Source organism: Brassica napus, chromosome C4 (assembly GCF_020379485.1).
Source record: "Brassica napus cultivar Da-Ae chromosome C4, Da-Ae, whole genome shotgun sequence".
Taxonomy (NCBI): domain Eukaryota; kingdom Viridiplantae; phylum Streptophyta; class Magnoliopsida; order Brassicales; family Brassicaceae; genus Brassica; species Brassica napus.
The window spans coordinates 29,316,981-29,327,714 of record NC_063447.1 but is presented as its reverse complement, the minus strand read 5'-3'; positions in this window follow the sequence as shown (position 1 = coordinate 29,327,714).

The window sequence follows — 10,734 nt, the reverse complement described above, 5'->3', positions numbered from 1 at the left end:
TGTCCGAATTGAATTGAAGATTTCTGGAAATTGATTTGTTGCCCTGAGACCGTCTCATATTCCTTAAGAATCCTAAGAATAGTCTGACACTCTTCCTTTTTTGCCTTACAAAAGAAAAGACTATCATCTGCAAACAATAAATGAGAAACTGCTGGGCAAGCTCTCGCTACCTTTAGTCCCGTTAACTGTTTCAGACGTTCCGCCTTTTTTATGTTTGCAATTAGTGCCTCCGTGCACATAATAAAAAGGTAAGGAGATAAAGGATCCCCTTGACGTAATCCCCGCTGGGGAATTATCAGTCCTCGTGGCTGTCCATTAATAAGAACCCTGTATTGAACCAAAGATATACATTCTCTCATTAATTTAATCCAATGCGGATCAAAACCCATTTTGTAAAGAAGAGCCTCAATAAAATCCCATTCTATCCGATCATAAGCCTTGCTCATATCCGTTTTTATCGCCATAAACTTGTTCTGACAAGATTTATTTGTCCTTAGTCCATGAAACATTTCCTGGGCGATAAGAATATTATCCGAAATTAATCTTCCTGCCACAAAAGCCGATTGAGTTTCCGATATTAGCCATGGGAGACAAATTTTCAGCCGTTGACACAAAACTTTCGATATGATCTTGTAACCAACATTACATAAACTTATCGGTCTCAATTCCGTCATTCTTGTAGGTCTTTCCGTCTTTGGAATCATACAAATATTGGTGATGTTTAAACGTGAATCCAGCTCGCCCGTAACCAGAAAATTATTAACCAACTCTACAACATCCTTCTTAATAATATGCCAGGAATGCTGGAAAAAAAGAGCAGTCATCCCATCCGGCCCTGGCGCTTTTTCAGGATGCATCATGAATAAAGCCTGTCGAACTTCTTCTTCCGTTGCTGTACGCATTAATATTTGATTCATTTGTGGAGAAATGGAGGGTACAATCTCATCCAAAAAACTATCAAATTCCATTGGATTAGTCGTAGCAAACAAACCCTCAAAATAATCAACCGCTACCTTTTCAACTCCACTTTCACCCGTAATCCAATTACCCAATTCATCATGTAGACCCACGATTTTATTACGGATCCGGCGTTGTTTTGTCAACGCATGATAAAATTTAGTATTAAGATCTCCTGATGAATACCACATATTCCTACTTTTCTGGTGCCAATATTCCTCTTCATCCCTATAAGCCTCTTGTAATTTCCGAGAAACCTCAAGAATCTCCTCTTGTGTTCTATCATTATCTGTCTGTACTTCTTCTAACACCTGCTGAAGATCTTTAATTTTATCCTTTCCATATGGTTGATTGTCCTTACGCCAGGAAGATATTTCATGGCGACAGTTACTAATTTTTGTAACAAAATCCTCAACCCGTCCTTCCTGATTCTCCGACCAACCTGACATTATCGATTCCATCAGACCCTCTTGACCAATCCACCTCTTATCGAACCTAAATTGTCCCCTTTTTCGTCTATTAATTTTATCATCCAAAAAGGCCACCACTGGGCGATGGTTTGACCCCACCAATCTCAAATATTCCGTATGAGACCATGGGAAGAGTGTGTGCCATTCCTCATTCGCTAGGTCCGGACATGCCGCACGCGTTACGCCTAGCGCGATTTTGAACATGGGATAGATGTAAAATATTTTTTATCTTTACTCAACAGATATATAAAATATAAATAAATAATAAAAAAATTCTAAATTTTTTCAATTCGAAACTTCTTTTTATTTATTTTTTAATTTTTTGCAATTTTATTTTGTAATCTGAAAAAAAAATATTTTTTTCAATTTTCAATTTTCTTTAAATGCCTAAATTGTAAGTTTAGATTTGCTCTAGAAATATAAGTGTATTTTAATTTTTCAATGAAAATTATTTTGGTATTTTGACCTTGTGAACTATATTTGTGACAAAAATGTTAGATTTATCCTATTGTATTATTTAATTTAATTAGTTGATATTAAAAATTTAAAATCACTGTTCTTTAGTACTAATAATCTTGTTCGAAACTTATTATGACAAATTTTCCCAGTTTGATTCGGTGATTCTTAGAGAACGTAGACGTGTCAAATAGAATCCTCTTTTAAAAATTTGAAGAAAAAGAGGATTGTGACAGAACATAACAGTTCCAAAACTCGAATACTTTTGAGCCAGCTACATGGTCAAGTACTCAAGTCTTGGAACTATTTGTTTTGTGTGTGTGTGAGAGATTAATATGCAATATTTATAACTTTAGTCTAACTGATGGTAAGGGAAAATAGTTCTCTCAGACACGAGTCCCTAGGCGGTTCCCCAAAAACCAGAAGTTCTCTCTTTTGGCTATTGTTTTCAAATCTTGGTTTCGTCTGACACACTCAACCACCCGGTTTTAACCCTAAAGTAGAAAACTCTCAAAACTACTAGCGGTTTCTCGGTCTCTTTCTGCGATTCTCCGAGCTCTCCTTGACCTCGGAGAGGTCCTCCCTTTCGGTGGTCAGTCTGTGAGTCGACGGGTACTCCTCCAGAGCAGGCCTCGTTCTAGATCATAGGACGGCTCATACCTTCAGTATCATCACACCGCCCTTCTTACGACTCCACTGCAACAAATGGCCTCATCCCGACACTCCTCAGCACTGCAACATGGCAAAGAGCACATCCCCAAACGTGTCCGAGCCCCTAGCTTTGATACCTCCAGCTTAGTGAGAGACAACGCACTAACACTGATTGGAAGAGCTACAAATCCAAAGGAATAGAGCATTGAACAGCTTGTCTGCACTTTACCAAGAAGCTGGATTCTCAAAGGAAGGGTTTCAGGCGCGGATCTCGGTAAAGACTGCTTCCAGTTTCGATTTGACTTAGAAACAGACCTTCCTTAGGTTGTGGCTAACCGACCCTACCACTTTAACCACTGGATGGTTATCTTGCAGAGATGGGAACCAGTGTTGTATCCCACCTTCCCCTCGCAGATCCCCTTCTAGATCCGCCTCCAAGGCCTGCCCCTTCACTTCTGGCATGAGAAGATGATGTACAATCTAGTGGAGGTACTAGGTACTTTGGATGACTATGTCATTACCAAAACATCAGCTAAGATCCGCGTCAGCCTGGATGGTCTGCAGCCTCTGGCAAAAGAGATGGTTGTGGAGTTTGAATCTGGTGAAGAACTTATGGTCTCACTAGACTACGAAAAGCTTCTGAACCATTGGTCCCATTGCAACAGACTCTCACACCTAAAAAGCCACTGTCCTTTTCTGCCTAAGACTGAGATCTTCTCCCGACCTCAGATCCAACCTGACCCTCAGATCCAACCTGACCCTCAGATCCCTGCCTCCAGAGCCACAACCCAACATCCCACAACTCATCTAGGGAAAAAGCTCCACAGGAGTTCAGCCAGAGGGTTGATAGGCATGGAAGACCCTTCGGCGAGAGACTCTCATTCCCCTCAGCTCGTTCTAGGCCCCTCGCAAACCAGATTATACCTTCACAAGAAGCAGGAGGTTCTAGATCTTCTGGTGGGACTCGTGGGATCTCAAATCGCCCCCTAATGCTGCCGCAACACCCAAGGAGGAGAGAGTCACCAGCTCCTAGATCTAACCAGTATCAATGGAGAGAAAAAGAACACATCTCCCCAAGGCTCCCTTATCGCGATAGCCCTGCAGTGCTTACATCACCTCAGAACACTACGGCGGAACAACCCCCCAGCTCTAACCCACCGCTAATAAGGAATCTCGCTGTGCATGACTTTCCTCTGCCAGCTATTCCCACCACGGAGGAGGTAATGAATGAACTACAGGAAGTGACCATTCAGTATGTGAATTGCGCTGATCCCACTATAAGCGAAGCAAGACGCCAACGAGTCCTCCAGGGAGAAGCCAAAGGATTAATGGCTGAAACAGCTGCCTCTATCGTAGTTGCAGCATCAAAACGATACAATATGGTTCTCAATGGGAGCTCATCACGCCTTACTGAACAGGCGCTGGAATCCAATCATGTGATACTCCTCCCTCCTCCTGGCCTACCACCTAGTGGCCCTGTCGCCGGGAAAAATAGAGGTCGACCAGTCAAAGCGAAGAAAGTGCTAGCAACCCCCAACCCTCTCGCAGGAGCTAGCTCCATAAAGCGTAATCTATACCAAGCTGGAGCCTCCCCCGCTGGAAACAAATCACAGAAGTCCTCATCAATATCCTTCCGAGGAGCTGGAGCTACTGCACCTTCACCAAGGAGAACTCTTCAACTAGACCCAATGAATTATACGCCTGCAGCTTCTCATAGTGGCAACTCGGGTTTTCAGGACGATCATCCTCAGCTTCCTTAGCTGTGTTGAGCTGGAACTGTTGTGGTATTGGGAATACCAGAACAGTCCAGAGGCTCAAAACACTAAACAAGAAACATTCCCCAGACATTTTGTATCTAATGGAAACAAAAAAAAAAAACAGATGGAAAAGTCCTGAAAGAGCTAGAGGATCTCCCATATCATAAGCACTTCCTAGTATCTCCCCACAGCCCAGGTGGTGGGGGTCTTGCATTGTTATGGCACTCTGACCTTGAAGTAGATATCATCACTTCAAATCACAACTTCATTGATACCAAAATCACCTACAAGGAAGCATGCTTCTTTAGTACGTTTGTGTATGGAGCCCCTGATGTTAATAAAAGACAGGAAGTATGGGATGAACTTACGGCATTAGCAGACACTAGAAGTGAACTCTGGTTTCTAACGGGTGACTTCAACGAAATTACCGACAACTCTGAGAAATCTAGAGGTAAGGAGTGGTCTGAAAGCTCCTTTGGCCCCTTCCGATCCTTCCTATCAGCCAGTGACCTCTTCGACATTAAGCACACAGGGAACTTCCTCTCGTAGGGGGCAAGAGACACACACACGCAGTTCATTGCAGGTTGGACACAACTCTAGCCTCATGGTCAGATCTCTTCCCAAATGGAAGATGCAATTATCTCTTGTTCGAAGAATCAGACCACAGACCAATTCTCTATGTCTTCAATACCTGCAAAAAAAAGTCACAGCGTATCTTCCGTTATGACCGTAGACTCAAAGATAATGAGAAGATTAAGATGTTAGTGAAAGAGATATGGACGTCTAATCAGAACCTTCCTGTCACGGTTAGAATCAGCAGAAGCAGGCGAGCAATTGCGAATTGGAGTCGAGAGAACTATGTCAATAGTCAAAATCTGATTGAGAAGCTGAAGATAGAGCTTGATGCAGCTCTCTCTGATTTCCAATCTGATGATATCCTCATCTCCACCATCAACCAGAAGCTCCTACATGCATATAAGGCAGAGGAAGAGTATTGGAAACAGAGAAGCAGATAATTATGGTTGGCACTCAGGGATAGGAATACAAGCTACTTTCATGCCTCCACTAAAAGCAGACGGGCTATAAATCGACTATCAGTCATTGAAGATACCTCTGGTAATGGGGTGGTGGAAGACTCCGAGATTATAGAGGTCATCTCCTCCTATTTCCAAGATATCTTCAAATCTTCTGAACCCAATATGTGCGACGTAATTGAGAGAGCCTTATCCCCCTACATCTCAGAGTCAATTAATGCAAAGTTAATATGCATTCCATCACCAGCTGAAGTCGGAAAGCTATGTTTGCTATTCATCCCGACAAGGCCCCGCGGCCAGACGGTTTCTCTGCGTGTTTCTTTCAATCAAACTGGGACTCTGTTGGAGAAGCTATCACACGGGAGATACATAGTTTCTTCATAGCAGGACAGCTCCCTGCAATGATAAACGCCACGCATATTAGACTCATCCCAAAGATTCTAAGTCCTAAGGTGGTGGCTGACTACATGCCTATTGCCCTCTGCAATGTGTACTATAAAGCTATCTCAAAACTACTTGCATTGCGGCTAAAACCAGTCCTTCAAGATATTATTTCCGAGAATCAATCAGCATTCATAACTGGGAGAGCTATTACGGACAATGTACTGATCACACACAAAGTTCTTCACTATCTCAAAAACTCTGAAGCTGAAGTACACTGCGGAATGACCGTGAAGACTGATATCAGCAAGGCCAACGATAGGCTAGAATGGACCTTCATCAAGAGAGTCTTCGACAGGTTGGGGTTTCACCGTGACTGGACTAAGAGACTGTTGCAATGTATCTCCACGGTGGAGTACTCATTCTTAATCAACAACGAGGTTCAGGGTAGTGTGAAACCTCAACGGGGGATACGACAAGGAGACCCGCTATCCCCTTATATCTTCATCTTTTGTGGAGAAGTCCTCTCAGGCCTCTGCAAAAAAGCACAGCAGAACGGTTCGATGTCAGGCATCAGAGTCTCAAACAACAGCCCTAGAATCAACCACTTGCTATTCGCGGATGATACTATGTTTTTCACACAAACAAATCATCAAATTTGTGCAACACTGATGACGATCCTAAATGACTATGAGCTAGCATCAGAGCAAAACATAAACACGGAGAAATCATCTATATCTTTCTCAGCGAGGACTCCTTGAGCAGTCAAAGATAGAGTCAAGCATCAGCAACAACATATTGAAAATGAAGGGGGAGTAGGCAAGTATCTAGGCCTACCTGGACACTTTGGAAGGAAGAAAAAGGACTTGTTTGCATCCATTGTTGATCGAATGAAACAGAAAGCGGTAAGCTGGTCTTCCAGGATTCTCTCAACAGCGGGCAAGATGACTCTCCTTCAATCAGTACTCTCTCCCATTCCTTCCTTTGCTATGTCGTGCTTTGAACTCCCTAAGGGACTCTGCAAACAGATACAATCTGTGTTAAATAGATTCTGGTGGGATGACAACATGGACGGGAGAAAGAAAATTTGTTGGATTTCATGGGAGAATTTAATGAAACCAAAAAGCCTGGGAGGTTTAGGGTTTAGAGATGTGCAAACCTTTAATCAGACGCTGCTGGGGAAGATTGCGTGGAGGATCATAACAAATCCTGACTGCCTCCTTTCCCGCATCCTGATTGGGAAGTACTGTCACAATGCCTCCTTCCTGACAACAACACTGCCATCTTCCTCCTCCCATGGATGGAAAGGGATCCTCAAGGGGCAAGACTTATTGATAAAACACCTGGGTAAAACCATAGGTAATGGCAACACTACTAACGTTTGGAAGGATTCTTGGATCCAACCTATGAGTGATCTACGCCTTGTTGGGCCACCTGCGGAGGAACAACAGGATTTGTTGGTAGCATATCTCCTATCTCGAGAAACAAAAGAGTGGAATGTGGCAAAGATAAACAACCTATTCCCCGAACTTGTCAACTACATCCTTTGCTTATCACCAAGCTTAACCAATGCTGAGGACTGCATTGTGTGGACAAACAACAAAACAGACCGCTACTCAGTGAAATCTGGTTATAACGCCAAGATCGCATCCAACATGCCAGCATTAGTAGCCCCACAGCCTCGCGACTCCTTCCAGTGGTACAAATATGTTTGGAACGTTCGGACGTCGTCGAAACTCAGACTATTCTTTTGGAAACTGATCCAGGAAGCACTACCTACGGGACATAATCTCTCTACCAGAGGACTACTTTCGGGTATCCAATGTCGGCGCTGTGGAGAGATTGAATCTTCTGATCATATAATGCTTCATTGTCGCTTCGCTCAGGAGATCTGGAATCTAGATGTGTGGGTGAATCCAGTCATGCTGTCGACAACCGCTACCACAAAGAGCATTATCCAGGCCTCGCAGTCTTGGAAGATCTTTCCACCGATTGGAGTCTCTGCAAACCTCATTCCCTGGATCTTCTGGAATCTATGGATTGCTCGAAACCGACTCATCTTCGAAAATAGAGATTCGATACCCGCAGAAATCCTCCGATCAGCCATTCTCTCAGCAAGGGAATGGGAACAGGCCCAACCTCTAGTAGCTCATCACACCACGATTAGAGGTGAGACTCTCTCCCCTCCGGCGCCGGAATCAACGATCCTCTGCTACACAGATAGTGCATGGAGAGGAGATCAGCAACAGGCGGGACTTGGTTGGGTGTTCACCGACGATCCCAACGGGAACGAGATTCCAAACACATGTCTTATCGGCTTCTATGGCGGAAGCTCTCGCTGTTAGAGAGGCTTTAATCCACGCCTCAACCCTCGGCTTCACTAAGATCTGGCTTCGATCAGATGCTCAAGAGATCGTCATAGCTATCAACGCGCAGGGGAAATCGATTGAGCTTCAAGGGGTTCTTTCTGATATCTCTTCGCTTTCTGCTTCTTTTTCTTTTTCACATTTCTCGTACGTTTCTCGTTCCCTAAATGGGCTGGCTGATAGCATCGCCAAAGCTTGCCTTTGTACCCATCAGAACTTCTTGGGCCTTTAGAATCCTCCTTAATCAAAGTATTAGTTGTTCAAAAAAAAAAGTCTAACCCTAAATTGATTAGGGTCCTTGGGCCTCAAGTCACACACTTAGCACACTAGTTTAAATTGGACTAAATGATAATCCACGCGCATGCGCGGAGTGAATTCATTTTATAATGTTTGTTAAGTAAATGATTTTAACATTTTGCAACACTACAGCTTTTATCGATTGTAAAATGACGTATACAAATGTTGGTCTCTTAAATTTATCATCATTGTTGAAAAGTTAATGTATTACAGCTCATTTTAATTATTTTTAAGACTTCATAAGTACAAAAGAAAATTAAGTTTTTCGGCTGACAAAAATCACCAAAACCAAATAGGAAACATCGATTGTATAACGACAAAAGGGGATTATTCTGCTCTTGATTTGTTTACTGTTGACTCTCCATAAGTGATTTCATTTTCTACCTCTATAAAATTGTGTTTTCGTTCTCGTTTATGTTTCATTGGTATGAGTTTAATTTAATTTTTAACTTATTCTATGAATTCAGAGAAATACATAAATGTCAATTAAAAAAGATGGATATTTGTAAAAATTATTTTCACTCCAGATACATATATAAGAATCAAAAATTTCAAGAAAATCATTGACAAACTCTTTTAACAGGTTAGTGTTCAAATCTAATATATCAAATTGTTATAGAATATAAGTGTAGACTCGAAATATAAATTTCTTTCTAGTATATATTCACCAGTTCGGTCCTAAAATCATCTAATTCTACAACAACATAACAAATTACTTATTTTATTAGCCTACGCTTTTAAGGTTTAGTTATTTAAGAGTATATAGATAAAAATACATATAATACTTTATAATTCTAGTATATGTAAACTATGTATAGACTAATAATTGTTTGATTTATTAAACGAAAAACCATAAAACTTATAATAAATAGTACAAATCTCTCATTTTTACAATTATAATAGCTAGGGATGGTATTAGACAGAAACAAATATTAAATGAATGATCAAATCTCTCATTCTTCTAATAAACTCAAAAGACGGTGATTTGAATTTTGTCATGATATTTCATTAAAAGCTTTTTCGGAATGAAAATCAAGACTAAATTATTTAATATGAATGAAATAGTATATATAGTGCTTCCAATATTAAAAATCACTTCGATTTGAAGAAGTGTGTTTCTGGGATTGTCAGAATCAAATAAGATATTAGAAACTACCTATTTAGAAAATAATTTGTATTCATAAAAGTATATACATAAGAGTAAACACATAAATCAAAACCAATACCTTTTGTGTTTTTGATAAATAAATCAAAACAATCATTTTATTTACTTTATATGGTATAAATTAGGCCTGTAACTTTTATCCGAGATCCAGATCCGATCTGAAAATCCGGATATCCGGAGGGACCGAATCCGGATCCGAATAGTAAAATATTGGATCCGTCAAAGCCGGATCTGGATCTGGATATCTTAATTTTTAGTCCGAATATCCGGATCCGTAAGTTTTATTAATAAATATTTCAAAAATAGTAATATCTATATATAAAAATTAATTTTATTTAATATATTTTCATTTTTATAATAGTATATATAAATTTTATGTAAATTTTGTAATATTATACATAGAAATAATTAAAAAAATTATATATATTTTTATTTTTAAATTATTGTTCATATTTTATATATATTAATATTATTTTTTATTTATTTTAAGAATTCAAATTCGGATCCGGATATCCGCCAGATATTACAATTTTAAAAAGGTTATCCGACACCGTGATACCCGAGAACCCTGGATCTGAATAAGGATAGTAAAATTATGGATCCGCCGGATAAGGATCCGGATCCGGATACCTTAAAATTGCCCGGACACCCGATCCGGCTCAGGCCTAGTATAAATTAGACTTTAGTGATATTGACATAGATATATAGTATATTTTAATATAAATATTTATTATTGATACTTCCTACTCATATAATTTTTTAACATTTGTATATTTACTGTAAAAAAAATTTAAATCATTAATTACAAAACATTTAATGTAAGATTTTTCAACACAAATTTCAAAATTAATTTATTAAGATCTCAATATCTTTTTCACTGCAAATTTTGAAATTAACATATTTTTATATTTTTATATAGTATATAATTTATTTCAAATGATATGAATATCTATTAATGAGACTTCATATTCTTACGATTTATTAGGGTTGGTATTTTATTCGATATCCGAACCCGTATCCAAAAATCCGATCCAAAAATCCGAACCGATCTAAACATAAATATAATTAACCCTATATTTCTAGTTTACTTCTCTCATTTTATTTAAAATAATTATATTAATGATGCACATTACTCAAAATTAGATAATATACATATATATATGGACAAAATCATTTGCTACTCACTTAAAATATATATCA